The sequence below is a fragment of the Nicotiana sylvestris genome, chromosome 6 (genome assembly GCF_000393655.2).
Source record: "Nicotiana sylvestris chromosome 6, ASM39365v2, whole genome shotgun sequence".
Classification (NCBI taxonomy): domain Eukaryota; kingdom Viridiplantae; phylum Streptophyta; class Magnoliopsida; order Solanales; family Solanaceae; genus Nicotiana; species Nicotiana sylvestris.
In genome coordinates this window covers 182,540,857-182,561,728 of record NC_091062.1, presented here as the reverse complement: position 1 = coordinate 182,561,728, position 20,872 = coordinate 182,540,857, and the positions used below count along the sequence as shown (strand labels likewise).

General features: G+C 40.7%; 1 protein-coding gene across 6 annotated transcripts in view; it reads right to left on the bottom strand.

The window, feature by feature from the left end:
* LOC138870094 (uncharacterized) overlaps nt 1-16,801 on the bottom strand; it is a 33,068-nt gene extending 16,267 nt beyond the window's left edge. For 3 of the 6 annotated variants that reach the window (XR_011400329.1, XR_011400328.1, XM_070147669.1), the window contains exons 1-3: nt 16,373-16,801; nt 11,774-11,866; nt 9,813-11,206 (exon numbers count right to left, since the gene is read on the bottom strand). The gene's annotated coding sequence lies outside the window, so the exon portion shown is untranslated. Of the gene's footprint in view, nt 1-4,542; nt 4,856-9,812; nt 11,207-11,773; nt 11,867-16,372 lie in introns of all 6 variants that reach the window. The other 3 variants (XM_070147671.1, XM_070147668.1, XM_070147670.1) reach the window with 2 other exon arrangements.
* Nucleotides 16,802-20,872: the final 4,071 nt, after the last annotated feature.

Genomic DNA, 20,872 nt, shown 5'->3' with positions numbered 1-20,872 from the left:
TTGAAGACAAGTTCTACTCTCATTCCTGCTTGCCATTTCCTTTTTAAAGCTGCTCATTCTTCAACCCCAGGATGTGATGACCTATTCTATCTTAACTTTAGCTACTCAGAAACCTAAACGATGGATGTTTTTCCCCCGTCTTCCCAAACCAATTTACCTATTTGAGATGTCTCCATGTGTGGCGTGATAAGATAAGGACCACTAGGGGCCCGGTTTGTCCTTCTTCCCGCAAGAACCCTAACCCTTCATTCTATTCCATACAGCCTTGGTAGGACATCTATTTCTCAATTCTATAAACCGGTAAGCTCCATTTTTTTTATGGGACCTGAAGGCTAGGCTAAACCTCCCTCAAAGGGACGAAGTGACTCGACTGAAAGGAGAGGGATGAAGTGAGTTGCCAAGGTCTTGATTGATGGAGGTTCAAGCCTCAATTTGTCCGTTGGATACTCTGAAAAGATTGGGCAAAGGTTTCCATGAAATACGGGCAGGGAGCATGAATGTGAATGCTTTCGATAGGTTCCAAAGGGCCTCGATTGGGGAAATTAATCTTTGTCTACAGATGGGGACAACTTGGTTCTATGTTGAATTTCAAGTGCTCGACATATTAGCCTCATACATTCTTCTGTTGGGCCGACCATGGATACATGCCGCTGGGGCTGTGGCTTCCATACTACATCAAGCCGTGAAATTCGAACGGAACCATCAGGAAGTGATCATTCACGGAGATGGGAGTAACCCTATTTACACCAGTCAAACCATCCTAGTTATTGGAAACAGAAGAAGGTTAAGTGGAGAGACCTATCATCACATCGAATGTGTCAATGTCATTGAAAAGGACAAACGGTGGAGTAGTAAAATAGAAGGCATACTGGCATGGTCCGGGTATGAACCCGACAAGGGGATTAGGAAGAATCTCCAGGGTATTACTAAGCCGATACAGCTAAAGCGTCATGGCACTAACTTCGGGCTCGAATACCAGTATACATGGAAAGAGTATGATGATTGGTCGCCTCCATGGTGCGGACCTTATTACCCTCTCGACCAGCCAGTGCCGCATATAGATTAGACATTTCACCAGGCTGACACAATATGGGGAACTGTAGAAGAAGAAGCATTAGCCGGTTTGAAGAACTTATTCTTAGAGGATGAAGACATGGACTGCAGTGCAATAATTAAGGAGAAGGAGGAAGAAGGAGTCACTATGCAGACTGTGGAGAAGGGAGTTGTTCTCAGGAACTGAACTGCCACACCATCCCGGGTCCGCCGAGTCCCTGGGTAGCTTGGCAAATTTTATTTCTATAGACATTCTAAGCATTTAAGATTTTTAGTAATTTATTTTTAAGATTCACTTGTTTCAAAATAAATGCTCGATTCATCGAGCCGCACTCGTTTGGATGTTTTATGTATTAATCAAATGCATTTGTCTTTATTATTTATTATTATCTTTCGTATTTTTCTTTCTACAACGTTATTGTTACTTTTTCTGATAAACCAGTGACTGTGACATGTAACGAGGCAACGCAACATGAGAATAGTGATTCGGATGAAGAAGATGATATACGTGAGGAAGTTGCGAGGGAAGTTGAAAACTTTGAGAATAAGCCTAAGTCCAACCTGGACGAAACTGAAGCAGTAAATTTGGGGGACGCCGAGACCAACAAGGAGACTCGCATCAACATTCACTTATCGCCGATAGAGAAAGAGGAGTACATCCGTTTTCTAAAGGAATATGAGGATATTTTTGCATGGTCATATGATGACATGACTGGAGCACATCCATAGTGGCTCACAAGTTGCCTACTAATCCCGTATATCCGTTGGTGAAGCAGAAAATCAAAAAATTCAAACCAGATATGAGCCTGAAAATCAAGGAGGAAGTTACTAAGCAGATCAAAGTCAAAGTCCTCAGGGTTGTTGAGTCCCCAACCTGGTTAGCCAATATTGTGCCAGTCCCGAAGAAAGATGGGAAAGTCAAAGTATGTGTTGACTATTGGGATTTAAACAGAGCAAGTCCCAAGGACGACTTCCCACTGCCAAATATACACATCCTAATCGACAATTGTGCCAAGCATGAACTCCAATCCTTTATAGATTGCTTTGCGGGCTATCACCAGATCTGGATGGATGAAGAAGACGTAGAGAAGACAGCCTTTATAACACTATGAGGGATATACTGCTACAAGATGATGCCATTCGATCTAAGAAATGCTGGGGCTATTTACATGAGAGCCATGACAACCATCTTCCATGATATGATACACAAAGAAATAGAGGTGTATGTGGACGACGTCATTATCAAATCTAAGAGGGCCGCAAATTACATAGTAGACTTGAGTAAGTTCTTTGACAGGTTAAGGAGGTACAACTTGAAACTGAACCCCGCAAAGTGTGCATTCGGGGTCCGCGCAGGAAAGTTACTAGGATTCATGGTCAGTCGTCGAGGGATCGAGTTGGATCCGTCTAAAGTCAAGGCTATTTAGGAATTACCGCCTCCTAGGAGCAAAAAGGACGTGATGAGCTTCCTAGGATGTCTCAACTATATCAGTAGCTTCATAGCATAGTCCACAGTTATATGTGAACCCATCTTCAAGATGCTGAGGAAAGACGCCGAAACAAGCTGGAGTGAGGATTGTTAGAAAGCTTTTGACAAAATCAAGGAGTACCTGTCCACACCACCAATCTTAGTCCCACCAGAACCGGGACAACCTTTGCTACTCTATCTATCCGTATTAGACGGAGCCTTTGGATGTGTTATGGGACAACATGACGAGACATGGAGAAAAGAGCAAGCAATATATTACTTGAGTAAGAAGTTCATACCTTACGAAGAACGGTACTCTCTGCTAGAACGCACTTGCTGTGCTTTGACCTGGACAGCCCAGACGTTGAGGCATTACTTCTGTGCCTACACTACATACCTCATATCCAGGATGGACCCTTTTGAAGTACATATTTCAAAAATCCATGCCAACTGGAAAGTTAGCCAAATGGCAGATACTGTTGAGTGAGTTCGATATCGTCTACATAACTAAAAAACGGTCAAAGGGCAAGCATTGTCAGATCATCTTGCTGAAAATCCGGTGGGAGGAGAATACAAACTTTTGAAAACGTATTTTCCTAATGTAGAGGTATCATTCGTAGGAGAGGACATTACCAAAGCATACGACGGTTGGAGGATGTTCTTTGACGGAGCTGCAAATTTCAAAGGAGTGAGCATTGGAGCAGTTTTGGTATTAGAAATAGGTCAACATTATCCGGTATCTACTAAACTCAAATTTCCCTGCACCAACAACATGGCAGAATATGAAGCCTGCATACTAGGACTCAACATGGCAATCGACATGAATATTCACGAGCTGCTAGTAATTAGTGATTCATATTTGCTCGTGCACCAGGTACAAGGAGAATGGGCTATCAAAAATTCCAAGATATTGCCATATCTGCACCATGTGCATGAATTGAGAAATAGGTTCATGAAGATAGAGTTCCGACATGTGCCTAGAATTCAGAATGAGTTTGCCGATGCATTGGCCACTTTGTCATCCATGATACAACATCCAGATAAGAATTTCATTGATCCCATCCCAGTGAGAATCCATAAGCAACCGGCTTACTGTACTCACATCGAGGAAGAGGCAGATGGAAAGCCTTGGTTCCATGACATCAAGGAGTGGTTGGTGAAAGGGGAATATCTGGAGCATGCGAACCACACTCAGAAACGCACACTCCGGAGATTGTCCAATCACTTCTTCCACAACGGAGGAAACTTGTATAGGAGAACTCCCGATTTGGGATTGCTAAGATGTGTGGACGCAAAAGAGTCTTCTAAACTACTTGAGGACGTACATGTTGGGACTTGTGGCCTGCACATGAATGGTTTTGCCTTGGCTTAGAAGATACTTAGGGTCGGTTACTTTTGGATGACCATGGAGACAGATTGCGTCCAGTATGTCCGCAAATGCTACCAATGCCAAGTGCACACCGATATGATAAAGGTGCCGCCAAATGAACTCAATGCCACAAGTTCACCTTGGTCATTCGCCACCTGGGGAATGGATGTCATCGGTCCTATCGAGCCCACGGCTTCAAACGAGCAGAGATTTATTCTAGTAGCCATTGATTACTTCAAAAATGGGTAGAGGCTGCGTCTTACAAAGTCGTAACCAAGAAAATCGTCGCAAACTTTGTCAAAGATCGTATTGTTTGCCGATTTGGAGTACCCGAGTCCATTGTTACCAATAATGTCGTCAATCTCAACAGTGATCTGATAAAAGCCATATGTGAAACTTTCAAAATCAAACACAAGAATTCCACAACCTATAGACCTCATATGAATGGAGCCGTAGAAGTCGCCAACAAAAACATCAAGAAGATACTAACGAAGATGGTAGAAAACCACAAACTGTCATAACCCAAACTGATGGGCCGCGATGGGTGCCTGAGTCTTACCTGTTAAACACCCCTAAGCATGTATCTAAGATATGAACCAGAGTAACATTTGCTGAATTACAAAAATAACATACAAGAAGGAAGGAAACCTACCTTCAAGGCGTATGTACGTATACAGGTAGAATACAGTGGGCGAGCCGGCAAGGCTACTATAGACAACTATAAATCCAAAACTGAAAGCCGACTAGGCCACATACAACCCAACTAGATATACTGTCTACAGACCTATAATAGAAACATAGATGTACAAAAACGGGACTGAGCCACGTCATACCCATATACATACATACATATATATATAACTGTATCATACTAAAATCAAAGAAGATCCAGATCAAGTGGAGCACGCCAATTCTCGCTAATCAAGGATCCTAAGGAGGGGGACCGTCAGCTTGCCTACCTGCACCTACGGGCATGAAATGCAGGCCCCGTGAAATAGGGCGTCAGTACGAAAAATGTACTGAGTATGTAAGGCATGAAAGTTAGTACATAAAAGACAGATGAAACATGGAATAAGGAAACACATCTTTAAATTTGAATAACTTTGTAAATTCTGAAACGTTTATAATGCCATGCACGTGCGTATAAATGTCGTGTCATGCATAGTTATGAGTGTACATAATATCATCAAGCCACTGAGGGCATCCCATCATATCATCTCGGCCACTGTGGGTAACATCATCAACATATACCAGCTGATCAGGTGGTGGTGCGTATATAACGCCATAACATTTTCCCATATTCCATATACATATATTTACATATATACGCGTATATAACGCCATCTGGTCATGGGTCAATGCACATGTATAAATGAGTGAAATGCATGAAAAATACGTAATAATCTCAATATTCCTTCCGGATAAACTTTTTCAACTGTGTATTATTCTGAGACACACGAACAGAAAATAATAATATTTTTCATGGGGAATCAAAAATATAGACATCCCTACTATTTCTATGAATAGAGTAATTTATGAAAACTATGTGTTTGCTCATTTCTTCAGTATAATTTGGATCATGCCAAAATAAAGAAGGGAGGGTCTTAACATACATGTTCCTTGAATTATTTGAACAAAATGAAGCTTTCTGCTTCTGCGAAATATGAATGAAACCTATGCTTGGATTGAAACAAAATTGTTTCTGCTTCAAAATATTTTTGTGTACTATGAAATTCAACTTATGATCTCTAAAATGTTTTCTTGCTTTTGTATACTTTGGGACGTTAGTTTCCAAGTTCTTGATTTCAAGACAAAGACACAAATTGAAGCTTTGGACAGATTGTCTACATGGATAAGACTTTAAAGTCTTACTAAGACTTTAAGCTTAAGTCATATTTGGTTAAGTTACTTTAATTATTAGGTAGACACCTACACTTATGTTTAGTGAGTCATTCTTCCTGATTAGTGGCCTTGTGCCATGTTTCTTTTGGCATAATTAGTTAAGTTTTGTCAACTTATTAGTTACTAGGTAATGTTTTGTTACCTGGTAATTAATCAATTACCCGCATAATTTAAAAAATTTTCACAAATTACTTAAAATTTTATTTATTTTTAAAATACTTCATATATACTTTATATATTATACTACCGTGGTTATATGGTACCTTGCATGGTACTAGTTCACAGTTATCGGGTATTATCGCTCGACCCGTATTTTATTTCAAATTGGCCACTTTCAACGAAACTCGTTTTCTTTAATCCGTGTACCCATTTATCCTCCATAACACTTATTTATCGGTTGTTATAAATAGCGTAAGCACGTTAACGTCAAGATGATCTCATCCCCGAGTCCACGTAGGTTAACTGAAAACGAAATTTTAACGTACGAAAACGCGATATGTAACATCCTTTCCCCCCCTTAGAAAAATTCGTCCTCGAATGTTCAACTCCCCGTGATCTATATAACTTTGGCAAGGTCGCCTCTGTAACAACACCATTACCAACTCTCCTCGCAGAAGCTTAATAACCCAACGACACACAGGACCCTTTATGATTATGACGTCTCAATCGGACCCTTCTATGGAGGAGGAAATAAGTAGGGATATCTAGATTTCATGTTTTCCTCGGCCTCCCACGTCATTTCTTCCACATTGTTGTTTCTCCAAAGTACTTTCACGGAGGCTACCTCCTTATTCCACAGCTTGCGAATTTGTCGGTCTAGGATGGCAACTGGAACTTCCTCGTATGATAAGTCTTCTGTAATTTGTACATCATTCGTGAGCACCACTCGAGTAGGATCGCCAATGCACTTTCGTAACATAGATACGTGAAAAACCAGATGCACAGACTCCAACTTCAAGGGCAATTCTAACTCATAAGTTACTTGGCCCACTCTCCAAATGATCCTATAAGACACGATATATCATGCGCTATGTTTGCTGTTCTTGCCAAACCTCATCACACCCTTCATAGGTGACACCTTTAAGAATACCCAGTCATCAACCCCGAACTCTAAATCTCGTCGTCGCACGTCAAAATATGACTTCTAACGACTTTGAGCTGTCAATAGTCGATCCCAAATAAGCTGTACTTTTTCTATGGCTCGCTGAACCAGGTATGGCCCGTGTAATCCAGATTTTCCAACATCAAACCACCATATAGGCGACCTACACTTCCGTCTGTAAAGAGCTTCATATGGAGCCATCTGAATACTGGAATGGTAACTATTATTATATGTGAACTCAATAAGCGGCAGATGATCATCCCAGCTACCTTTGAAGTCTATTACACAAGCTCGTAACATATCCTCTAGTGTTTGAATAGTACGCTCAGCCTGTCCGTCTGTTTGGGGATGAAATGTTGTACTAAGGCTTACTTGAGTCCCCAATCCTTTTTGGAAAGACCTCTAGAAGTTAGCTATAAATTGAGCTCCTCTATCCGAAATAATAGATATAGGGACACCGTGCAGTCGTACTATCTCCTTAATATAAAGCCTCGCATAATCCTCTGAGGAATATGTATTTCTAACGGGTAGAAAGTGGGCTGACTTTGTAAGCCTATCAACAATCACTAATATCGAACTTACGCTGGGTACAAGGTAAGCCTACGATGAAGTCCATATTGATTACTTCTCATTTCCAAGTCGGAATCTCCATAGCCTGCAATAATCCACCGGATTTTTGATGCTCAATCTTAACCTGTTGACAGTTAGGACACTAAGCAACAAATTCTGCTATATCCTTTTTCATTTCGTCCCACCAATATACTTCCCTGATGTCATGATACATCTTTGTCGCTCCTAGATGGATAGAATAACGAGAATAGTGAGTTTCTCCCACAACCTACCGACGCAACCCTGCAACATTAGGCACACATAATCGCCCTTGATATCCGAGAACCCCATCTTTTGTAATTTCAAATGGTGTCTTCTCCTTCTGAAGAGTGGTATCCCTATAATGAATTAGCATAGGATCCTCGTACTGGCGTTCCTTTACTTAAATTACTAAAGAGGATGTTGTCGTATCCTAAAGAGTAATTCCAATATCACCTGAGTCCAGTATCCGAACTCCAAGACTAGATAGCTGATGAACCTCATGGGTTATTCCCCTATTTTATGGCCGTAAATACGACATGCTACCCATAGATCTACGACTGAGGGTGTCGGCTACTATGTTCGCCTTCTCCGGATGGTATAAAATATCAACGTCACAGTCTTTAAGTAGCTCCAACCATCTCCTTTGACGTAGATTCAATTCTTTTTGCTTGAAGATGTACTTGAGGCTCTTATGATCCGTATAAATATCAACATGAATGCCATACAAGTAGTTCCTCCACATCTTTAGTGCATGAATCACCGCAACTAACTCTAAATCGTGGGTCGGGTAGTTATTCTCGTGTTTTCTTAGTTGTCTAGAAGAATAAGCCACAACCTTACCATGCTACATCAGCACACAACCCAATCCAATGCCTAAAGCATCACAATACATCACATAACTATCGGTCCCTTCTGGAAGCGTTAGAACCGGTGCTGACGTTAATCTATCCTTTAATGCCTGGAAACTCCGTTCGCAAGCATCATTCCATTGAAACGTTGCTCCTTTCTGAGTCAACTTTTTCAAATGTGCTGAAAGGGAAGAATATCCTTCCACAAATCTCCTGTAATAACCTGCCAAACCGAGAAAGCTACGAACCTCTATCGGTGTTGTGGGTCTAGATCAAGTCTTTACTGCCTCAATCTTTTGTGTATCCACCCGGATTCCTTCACCTGAAATAACATTCCCAAGGAAAGCTATAGAGTTCAACCAGAATTCACATTTAGGAAATTTTGCATAAAACTTTCCTTCTTGTAGAACTCTAAGCACAGTACGCAGATGATTAGCATGCTCAGCCTCTGAACGAGAATACACCAATATATCATCTACAAATACAATTACGAACAGATCTAAAAAAGGCCTGAACACACGGTTCATCAAATCCATGAATACTTCTAGGGCATTGGTCAGACCGAACGACATAACCCAAAACTCAAAGTCCTTATTTCTAGTCCTGAATGCTGTCTTCGGTACCCGGACCTCAAGTCTATCTTTGAAAAATACTTGGCACCTTGCAACTAATCAAATAAATCATCAATTCTCAGGAGCGGGTATTTATTCTTGATCGTCGGCTTGTTCAACTGCCTATACTCAATACACATTTGTAAGGAACCATCTTTCTTTCTCACAAACAAAACAGGTGTTCCCCACGGTGACGTACTAGGTCTGATAAAGCCTTTTTTAAGTAAGTCCTTTAGTTGTTCTCTCAACTCTTTCAGCTCTGCGGGGGCCATTTTATAGGGAGGAATAGATATTGGGTGAGTATCTGGTAGTAGGTCAATAGAAAACTCAATTTCTCGCTCTGGCGGGAGACCCGGAAGCTCATCGAGAAACTCATTAACCACAGGGATGGACTGAATGGTTAGTGACTCTACTTCCACATCCTAAACCCGAACTAATTGATAAATACAGCCCTTTCTGATCATCTTCCTTGCCTTGAGATAGGAAATAAATCAACCTCTCGGCGATGCTGTGTTACCTTTCCACTCCAAAATAAGCTCCCCCGGAAATTGAAATTGGACTATCTTTTATCTACAATCAACGTTGGCATGACAAGAAGCCAACCAATCCATACCCATTATAACATCAAATTCTACCATATCTAACTCGATTAAGTCTGCTACGGTAGTTCAACCATGAACTACTATTATACAACCCCTATATACTTGCTTAGCTATCACCGAGTCCCCAACAGGTGTAGATACCTTAAAAGGTTTAACCAATTCAGGCTTTATTCCAAATCTACCAACAACTAGCGGAGTAACATATGATAAGGTGGAACCTAGGTCAATCAGTGCATATACATCATATGGGGAGATTGATAATATACCTGTAACAACATTAGGCGATGACTCTTGGTCTTGTCGTCCTGCCAGCGCATAAATGTCGTTCTGAGGGTTGCTCGAGCTAGATGCTCCGCCTCTGCCTCTACCACGACTCATTGGTGCTTGGGGGCCTTGCCCAGGGGGCAACAGATGATGACGAACCAGTTGCAAATCCCGACGGCTAAGTTATGCTTGCATCACCTCTTATCGGACAATCCCTCATAACGTGGCCCGAATAGCCACAAGTATAAAAAACACCTAACCCCAAACGGCACTGCCCGGTATGCTGCTTACAACATTGAGTACATCATGGCAAGGGTGGCCTCATCTTTAACTCACCCCTATATTGAGAACCCGAGGCCCTGAAATTCTGACCAGACCCTGAATATGTAGAACGATCGAATCTATTACCGCAAAACTGAGGGGGCACGCTAACCGGGTTGGTATGGATACCTCGAGTACTGCTGCCTCTGACCACCTCAAAACTCACTAGAAGGACACAAAGACCTCGCTCTCTTATTCTGGGCCCTGTCATGCTTATGATCGGCCCTCTGTTTCTGTTTACGCTCCTCTACATCCTGAGCGTATGCCTGAATACGAGAAATATCCATGTCTGGCTGAAGTGAGACCGACATACAATCGTTAAGCAAGTGAGGCTCTAATCGCATCACGAACCAGTGAACCCAATCCTCTATCTTAGATACAATAGTGGGAGCATACCTAGCCAACGAATCAAACTGAAGACTGTATTCCCGAAGACTCATGTTACCCTGTCGAAGGGTCAAGAACCTATCAACTCTGGCTCGTCTAAGCTCTAGTGGCAGATAATGACGAAGAAAAGCTCCTATAAACTCCTGCCATACTGCTGGAGGGGCATCCTCACCTCTGGACAATTCCCAATACTCATACCAATTAACTACAACATCTCGGAGTCTATAGGAACCTAGCTCAACTGACTCAGTCGCAGTGGCCTTCATTGCCCATAACGTCCTCTGCACTCTATCAATAAATACCCGAGAGTCCTCGTTTGGATCTGCTCTAGTGAATACCGGAGGGTCTAAATTAATAAAGTCACGAACCCTCACACTTACGCACCAATCTGCATGACCAATACCTATTTCCTGACGTCGATCCTGTGCGGCTACTAATCTTGTCAATAACTGAATAGCATCTCTCATCTCCTGACCCGGTGCATCCGGCTAAGGTGTTAAATGTACAGGGGCAAGCGCTGGAGCTGGTGCCCCTCGGAGCTTTTCTGGAAAGGGCGGGGTATGTGAAGTCTGAGATGGAACCTCGCTGTGAGACTCTCCCCAAGCCTCGATAACTCGTGGCGCTCGACTAGTATTCTCACCGACCATGGACTTCCCCTTCTAGGTGGTCGTACTCTTTGGAGGCATTGCTGAAAATGTAACATATCGTTAGGAACATGAATTCTTGTATCACACGATCTGAGATAAAAAGAGAGGATAACATCCTATATGTCTTGTAGCCGCATGTTTATAAGTGTGGTACACGACACACCCATAAACAGGACTCTACTAGACACGGTTTGTCGACAACCCTAGGACAGAACTGCTCTGATACCACTTTTGTCATGACCCAATTTGATGGGTCGTGATAGGTGTCTGAGTCCTACCTATCAAACACCCCTAAGCATGTACTAAGATATGAACCTGAGTAATATCTGCTGAATTACAAAAATAACATACAAGAAGGAAACATGCATTCAAGGAGTATGTATGTATACAGGCAGAATACAATGGGTAAGCCAGCAAGGCTGCTATAGACAACTATACATCTAAAACTGAAAGCCGACAATGTCACATACAACCCAACTAGACATACTGTCTACAGACCTCTAATAGAAACATAGATATATAAAGACGGGACTGAGATACGTCATACACATATACATACACACACACACATATATATATATATATATATATATAAAAACATGTCGTACCAAAATCAAAGCAGCTCTGGATCAAGTAAAGCACGCCAATACTCGCTGATCAGGGATCCTAAGGAGGGGGACCGTCAGCTTGCCTACTTACACCTGCGGGCATGAAATCCAGGCCCCGTGAAATAGGGCATCAGTACAAAAAATATATTGAGTATGTAATGTATGAAAATTTGTACGTAAAAGACATAAATGAAACATGGAATAGGAAACACATCTTTAAATTTGAATAACTTTGTAAATTCAGAAACGTTTATAATATCATGTACGTGCGTATAAATGTCGTGTCATGCATATGTATGAGTGTACATAATATCATCAAGCCACTGAGGGCATCCCATCATATCATCTCAGCCACTCTGGGCAATATCATCAATATATATCAGCTGATCAGGTGGTGATGCGTATATAATACCGTAACCTTTTTTCATATCCCATATATACATATATTTACATATATACGTATATATAACGTAATCTGGTCTTAGGTCAATGCACATGTATAAATGAGTGAAATGCATGAAAAATACGTAATAATCTCAATATTCCTTCCGGATAAACTTGTTCAACTGTGTATTATTCTGAGACACACGAACAGAAGATAATAATATTTTTCATGGAGAATCAAGAATAAAGACATCTCTACTATTTCTATGAATAGAGTAATTTATGAAAACTGTGTGTTTGCTCATTTCTTCAGTATAATTTGGACCATGCCAAAAGAAAGAAGGGAGGGCCTTAACATACATGTTCCTTGAATTATTTGAACAAAATGAAGCTTTCTGCTTCTGCAAAATATGAACGAAACCTATGCTTGGATTGAGACGAAATCTTTTCAGCTTCAAAACATTTTTGTGTACTATGAAATTTAGCTTATGATCTCTAAAATGTTTTCTTGGTTTTGTATACTTTGGGACGTTAGTTTCCAAGTTCTTGATTTCAAGACAAAGACACAAATTGAAGCTATGGACAGATTGTCTACATGAATAAGACTTGATAAGTCTTACTAAGACTTTAAGCTTAAGTCATATTTGGTTAAGTTACTTTAATTATTAGGTAGACACCTACACTTATGTTTAGTGGGTCATTCTTCCTGATTAGTGGCCTTGTGCCACATTTTTTTTGGCATAATTAGTTAACTTTTGTCCGCTTATTAGTTAACTGGGTAATGTTCTGTTACCCGATAATTAATCAATTACCCGCATACGTTAAAAAAATTCACAAATTACTTAAAATTCTATTTATTTTTAAAATACTTCATATATATTTTATATATTATACTACCGTAGTAATATGGTACCTTGCATGATAACAATTCATATTTATCGGGTATTATCGATCGACCCGTATTTTATTCCAAATTGACCACTTTCAACGAAACTTGTTTTCTTTAATCCGCGTACCCATTTATCCTTCATAACACTTATTTATTGCTTGTTATAAATAGTGTAAGTACGTTAACGTCAAGATGATCTCATCCTCGAGTCCACATTGGTTAACTGAAAATGAAATTTTAACGTACGAAAACGTGAGATGTAACACAAACAATAGCGCGAGAAGCTTCCTTCTGCTCTATTGGGATACCGCATAACGGTTCGCACATCAACCGGGGCAACCTCTTACATGCTGGTTTATGGTACCGAGGTTGTCATCCCAGCCAAGGTAGAGATTCCTTCTTTAAGAATCATACAGGAAGCTGAACTGAGCGATGCAGAATGGATAAGGAGCTGCTATGAACAATTGGCCCTCATAAATAGAAAAATGATGAATGCAATGTGTCACGGTTAGCTTTACCAGAATAGAATGTCTACAGCTTTCAACAAAAGGGTCAAACTGAGGCAATTTGCACCAAGACAACTAGTACTGAAGAAGATCTTCCCACACAAATATGAAGCCAAAGGGAAATTCTCTCCCAACTGGCAAGGTCCTTACATGGTTCACAGGGGGCTAATAGGAGGAGCACTCATACTCGCAGAGATGAATGGAGAAATCTGGCTAAAACCAATCAATTCAGATGCAGTCAAGAGATATTATGCTTAGATTATTTACGTTTTCTCATCTGATGTAATTGAACTACGCTTGACCTGATTCTCGTTTAAGAGAGGATACCTAGGAAACCTTATGGGTTCGGTCATATCATAATAAAATTTCCATTTCCCCCAAAATTAGAAACCGGGGCAGAATTTTGAGGACCCTCAAAATTCCGGAGCAAGTCCAGCCAATGCCAACATATACCAGACGGTCAGAAATCTGTTACGAAACTAGGGCAGAATTTTGAGAAGGATTCTCAAAATTCTAAAGAAGGTTCAACAAGGCTCATCACCCGCAAACAGCCGAAGGATCATATGCCAAACTAGGGCAGACTTTTGAGGAGAACCCTCAAAATTCTAACATGAGAAAGCTACAATGTCTCTGAAATGAGTTACAGTCACTAGTTTATTTAAAAATCACTTGATATATCAATATGTTTCTAAAATGACTCTATTTTTATCAGTAATTGCATATTTTTGAAAATTCTATTTTCGTAATAGTCAGGTGTTACCTAGGGACATTCGAAAAGGCCTCCAGAACGGAGCAAAGCAAGGCCAGCGGATAGAAGCACGAACCAACCTCCCCCTCACTAAACTTACAATTTTTTCTTTGAACGCAGGCACATCTGACTTAGCAATAGCGTTGCCTGCAAATATAGACACGTAACAAAATCACTATCAATCAGACCATCAGACACCGAATATATCTCCAACTAAGACATATACTATTCTTATTTGCTACTCGTTCTTCGGATTGGACTAAGTCCTATCCTGCATACTCGCATGAGGCTAATCTCTGCCTCCATACTTGCATGAGGCTAATCCTTGCCTTCGTACCTGCATGAGGCTAATCCCTGTCTCCATATTTGCATGAGGTTAATCCTTGCCTCCATACTTGCATGAGGCTAATCCTTGCCTCCATATCTGCATGAGGCTAATCCTTGCCTCCATATTTGCATGAGGTTAATCCTTGCCTCTACACTTGCATGAGGCTAATCCTTGCCTTCATATCTGCATGAGGCTAATCTCTGCCTCCATACTTGTGCCACACCTCTTTTTTACCACCTGAGAGGGGGTATAAGGGAGTTTTTCCAATTAAAGTGACATTATTCGAAATGAATTTTTTTTAGAGTCGCCACTTGGAATAATCTATTTGGTGTCTCAAGTCACCGATTTATTTTAAAATCCCAAATCATGGAAAATTGACTTTATTGAAAAGTTTGCGAAACCAAAAATTCTAGATAAGGAATTTTGTTAACCTGAAAGAATGTGTTAGGCATTTTCGGGTTCCGTGATTCTAGCACGGTCGCTTAAACTATTAATAATTGGCTGATTATCTTATTTACTACACGTTTTAAACCTAATGTGTATTTTAACTTTATAACCGCTTTTAATTATTTATGGAATTATTCTGAAACAAGTTACGATTGTCGTACACTTGCCATTTTGGAACACACCGCATACCACGCTACATAAAATGCACTCGTGATTCGCGACATGTTTATTTTATTATTGTTCAAAGTTGTTATGATCGGGTCACATGAAATGCACACCCGAATTTAGGAATTATGTTCATGACTATGCCACAGGAATCATACCCATAGTCACGATTATTTATTAATTGAACGCGCCTAAAACAATTACAAGGTTTTTAACTATTGATTTTACTGAATTTGAGATTAATTGTAACAAGTCTAGAATTACGGAACTTTAATTTGTTTTTGGAAAAGGTATGACTTTGACCATTGTTATCAAATCATTCGTTATACCTTAACGTTTCATCCTTGGAGATTGTTAACAAAAAGTTGCACACTAGACTAACAAAATGACATACATTACCAAGAACGTCTTGGGCTATCATAACAACAGGCCTAAAGTTTATTTAACTCAACCTTGCGTGGGTGTTACCTGACTAGTTATCAGGTCCAAAATAAATGAGAAATAGCACCCAAAAACTTAGAACGTTCCTATAAAACTTATTACGCTGCCTAACCACAAATGAACACGATTATGTAATCACCATTGATACTAGTTCGTGGTTAACAAGATTTTGACTTCAAATATGAAATCATCATGCTAAATGAATAATTAACAACAACTCTTTTGGGGATAGCAAAATTATTAACTACGTTAAGCTTTGCAGCACATGCCTTGCAAACAATTAATTCTTTTAACAACTTTACAATTATCCCTCGAGACCCGACTGTTTCTCTACACATCATCATATGAATTCTTCGTCAAATATTTCCAGATCTAATTTACCAAGAGAAACAGTAGGTCGCAGAAGCACGAAGGTGATTTCAGGGGAGATTAATCACAATTACGTCGGATCATAGGTTCGTACAACTAAATAAATTTACTTAGGTTCATTAGGCAATTTTTGCGTGATGGTGGAAATCTGAAAACAAGTTGCAAAGCTTTAACTAACTAGTAACTAACGATTAAGTCGTCTTATCAGAACAGAGTAATCACTAGACAAACAAACGGACAAATCAGACACTAAAAAACTAGCGAATGCATATGCGATTTCATTATAAGAAACAAATTCCAAAGTGCAGGTTTAGATGGATACCTGACTGTGCAGGAATTAGCTTGGAAAAATCAGAAAGAGGCTAAGGGATGAAAGACGGAGCTCAACCGAACAAAAAGCACACAGATTCAGCAACATACACTAGAACCAAATTAGTGATTTGAGTTCAAATAAAACCTCCCAAACTCGAAACAAACTCTACAGCTCCATCAAACTCTGAAATTTCCAAAAAATGTTAAAAATGATTAAGATTGAACTCAACTTTGTGGTGCAGGGGGGATTCGTTTTCTTCTTGAGAGTGAGGATAGGAAGCTAGGTTTTTTTTTAGCTCAAGGGGGAGGGTTTGATTATCTGTTGAAGATGAGGAACGAAGACGCAGGAAAAGGGAGGGGGTTGCGCCGTTTCTGGTTTTTTTAGAGGGGAGGGATTCTCTTCTATCTCTATCGCTAGGTTTAGAATGGGGAAGGGATTTTTTTTTTTAAGCAAATCCATTAGGCAGGTGCCTAAGATTAGTTTTATTAATACTAAAAGCAAAAAAGAACCACATATGAAGAGTACAAATAAGGGGGACAATAGCACCAGTAATGTTGCCTCTATGCCTTGGCTATATAATCACTCCTCTACGCTTCACAATGCCCTTATGGCAGCCTCATGTAGAGGAATCATAGTGTAGCTGCCGGCAAAGTCTCACGAGGACATATAATCTCATAGACATTTGGATATCTTTCCAAAGGCATAGGTCTAGAGCAACATAAATTGGGCTAAACCTTACCTTACTAATCCTATTGAGACAAATAAAAGTCTCACCTACTAACAAGCATGTAAAAAGAAAGAACTAGCAAACACTAGATATTCTATGATCATCATAAAATTTATAACATACTCTGTGATGATATTACATAAAACTATGTTAATGTGATGGTAGAATAAAAATATGTAAAAATAACAGTGATGTCCTTTGTTCTTTAATTTTGTGAAGTCTTCAACTTGTAGGTGCTTGTCCTCATCCTCTACCCTTTTTAAAATATCTTCAAAATTAATGCTTTCTTCTTTGAACAAGTGAACTTTATTGACGTAGTTGGATAAACCTGTTTTTGTTTGGCAACACTCATTGGGAGTCTCCTTGTGTTCACATCTTCATTCATCTTGTCGTCCCAACTTTTTTCTTTTTTGTGTGTCATTTTCCTTTTGTCACTATGCATAGGTGAAAGATCCCTTTTTCTTGCTGCCTCTACTCGGTATTGATTCTGATTATATATCTCTAGGTTTTTTTTAGGTAAATAGGTAATGGGTCAATGGTCTGGGCCGGTTTGGGTCATGGGCTGGGTGGAATTTGGTTTGGGCTGGATGATTTAAAATCAATAGGTGTGACGACTCGGCCGGTCGTTTTAAGAATTTATGCCTTGATCCCCCATTAACTGCTTTCCCCAAGTTTATTTCTGCTTTTTTGATTTATCGAGATGTTCGGTTTTGAGATTCGGAGAGTTTTGGGATACTTAGTCCCTAAATGAGAGCTAAAGTGTTGGAAAGTTGATCGTAGTCGGAACAGTGTGAAAACGGCCTCGGAATGGAAATCTGATGGTTCTGTTAGCTCTATCGGGTGATTTCGGTCTTAGGGACGTGTTCGGATTGTATTTTGGAGGTCCGTAGCAAATTTATGCTTGAAATGACGAAAGTTGAATTTTTGAAGTTTCCGGTCCGATAGTGAGATTTTGATCCGAGGGTCGGAATGGTATTCTGGAAGTTGGAGTAGCTCTTTAGTGTTAAATGTGACGTGTGTGCAAAATTTCAGGTCATTCGGATGAAGTTTGATAGACTTTTTGATCGAAAGCGTATTTTTAGAGTTTTTGGAATTCTTAGGCTTGAATCCGATGAACAATAGGTGTTTTGATGTTGTTTTTAGCGTTCCGAAGGTTGGAACAAGTTTGAATGATGTTTTAGGATTGGTTGGCAGGGTTGTTTGAGGTTCCAGGGCCTCGAGTGTGTTTCGGATGCTCAACGGGTCATTTTTGGACTTAGAGAATTGTAGAAAAATATTGCAGCAGTCAGTTCTGGTTTCCTTCTTCGCGTTCGCGAGTGGGGTCTCACATTCGCAAAGAGGAGCTGGGGCTAGTGAGGAATTAACGCTTCGCGTTCGTGAAGGAGCTTCCACATTCGCGAGGCTGTGGGACTTTGTGCCTATGCGTTCGCGAAGGCAGTCTCGAGTTCGCGTAAGGGAAGAGAAATGATCTTCGCGTTCGCGGCTCAGGCATCGCGTTCGCGAAGAGGGAGAATGGTCAGTGGAACTTTAGTGCATTGCGTTCGTGGCAGTAGCCTCGCGTTCGCAATTAAGGAATTGCCTTGGCAGATTTTTAAAACCCAAAATCGAGGGTTTAAGCCATAATTCATATTTTGGACTTGGGAGCTCGGGAGATTGCGATTTTATAAGACATTTTCTTCTGGGCGATTTGGATTTTGGCCATTTTGAGTCGAGTACTCATGGCAAGAGCGTGATATTTGATATATTTGATATTTGAAATGCCTTGTATGTGAGGAGACGAGTACGTACTTGAGCTAATTGTTGAAAATCCGATTTTCTTTAAGTAAATTTCAATTGTGTCCCTTTTCCTATTACATTTTACCTGTAATTTAAACCTGTTGTTAGCTTAGAAAAAGCATGTCTAATTGACTTAACTATTTGTTGCTTAAACTGCCTTAATTGAATTATGCGAACCATATTAGGTTAGAATTACTTGTTTACTTGGTATGAAATTGGGCTTAATTGAGTATTCTTGTGTTGCTGCTGTGTGTTTTACTTTGGCACTACGGGACGGTATCCCGGGAGATCCCCTGTACATATTTATGATTTGAACTAAGGTGCGGGATACCGAGAGATCCCTGACAGCGTATATTTAGGATTCCAAGAGATCATCGGGATACCAAGAGATCTCTAGCACATATTGAGAATACCGAGATATCCTCGGGATACCAAGAGATCCCTAGCATATATTGAGGATACCGAGAGATCCCCGGGATACCAAGAGATCCCTAGCATATATTGAGGGTACTAAAAGATCCTCGGGATACTAAGGGATCCCCGATTATTTCCTTGTGATTGTTTTTGCCTCTATTTCAGTTATTGGATTCCTTGTTTTCCTATATTAGATTCTTATCGTTAGTTTTTAAGTGTACTACTTATTTTATACTGCCATGTCTTATATTTTTTATTTTATCTTAGTAGGGCCCTGACCTTCCTCGTCACTACCCCACCGAGGTTAGGCTTGGCACTTACTGAGTATCGTTGTGGTGTACTCATGCCCCTTCTGTGCATGTTTTTCATGTGCAGATCCAGGTACTGCGCATTAGTCCTACCACCCGTGAGGCAAAGCGACTGCTCTAAAGACTTCAAGGTACATTTGTCGCGTCCGCAGACCGAGTAGTCCCTTTCTATCTTTTTGTAATAGTATAGCCCTTCAGTATTCCCCTTTTTGGTTAGACATTTCTGGAGTTAGAGCTTCTTATGTAACTCTTAGCTTGTGATTCATGGGTTTTCGGATTTTGGAAAAATATATTGGTTTTAAGAGTTAATATTGTGTATGCCGAGCGGCACTTTTAAACGCTGTTTATCACCTTATTTCTGCTTTAAATTGTTCTATTTCTGCAAATTTGGTTTTCTTCTGCAATTTAGGCTTACCTAGTTGTAGAGACTAGGTGCCGTCACGATAGCTCATGGAGGACGAACCGGGGTCGTGACAAGTTGGTATAAGAGCTCTAGGTTCATAGGAGTCATAGATCACAAGCCGTTTTATTATAGTCTCACTGATCGGTACGGAGACGTCTGTACTTATCTACGAGAGGCTATGTAACTGTTAGAAAATTTCCACTTTATTTGATTTCCTTGTCATGCGATATTTTGACATCACAATTCTGAACTTCTGTCTTCTATACTCTCACAGATGGTGAGAACACGTGCTACCCGGGATGATCAGGCACCCGCGCCCCATACTACAGCCGTCAGAGGCTGAGGTCGGGGTAGAGGCCGAGGACGCGCACGTGGTGCAGCCAAATCACATGCGCGAGCTACCGCCGATGTACCACCAACAGTTCCAGCCGGAGTCCAGGCACTTGACACGCCTACTGCTACTACTACTCCAGCTTTTCAGGAAACTCTGGCACAGTTCATGAGCATGTACACCACGCTGACTCAAGCAGGGTTGCTTCCCCTTACTGCAGCTACATCTCAGGCCGGTGGAGGAGCACAAACTCCCGCCGCCCACACTCCTGAGCAACGAGTGCATGTTGAGCAGATCCCTGAGATTATTCCTGTACCGCCTGTAGTGCCAGTTCAGCCCGAGGACAGGGCAGCGGTTTCCGAGGAGGAGCAGCTGAGGCTTGAGAGGTTCAAGAGGTACAAGCCTCCTGTATTCAGCGGTCTAACATAGGAGGATGCTTTGGGATTTCTAGATGAGAGTTACCGCATTCTCCGTATCATGGGTATATCAGGATCGAGCGGGGTTTCCTTCATTACCTTCCAGCTTCGAGGAGCCGCCTATGAGTGGTGGC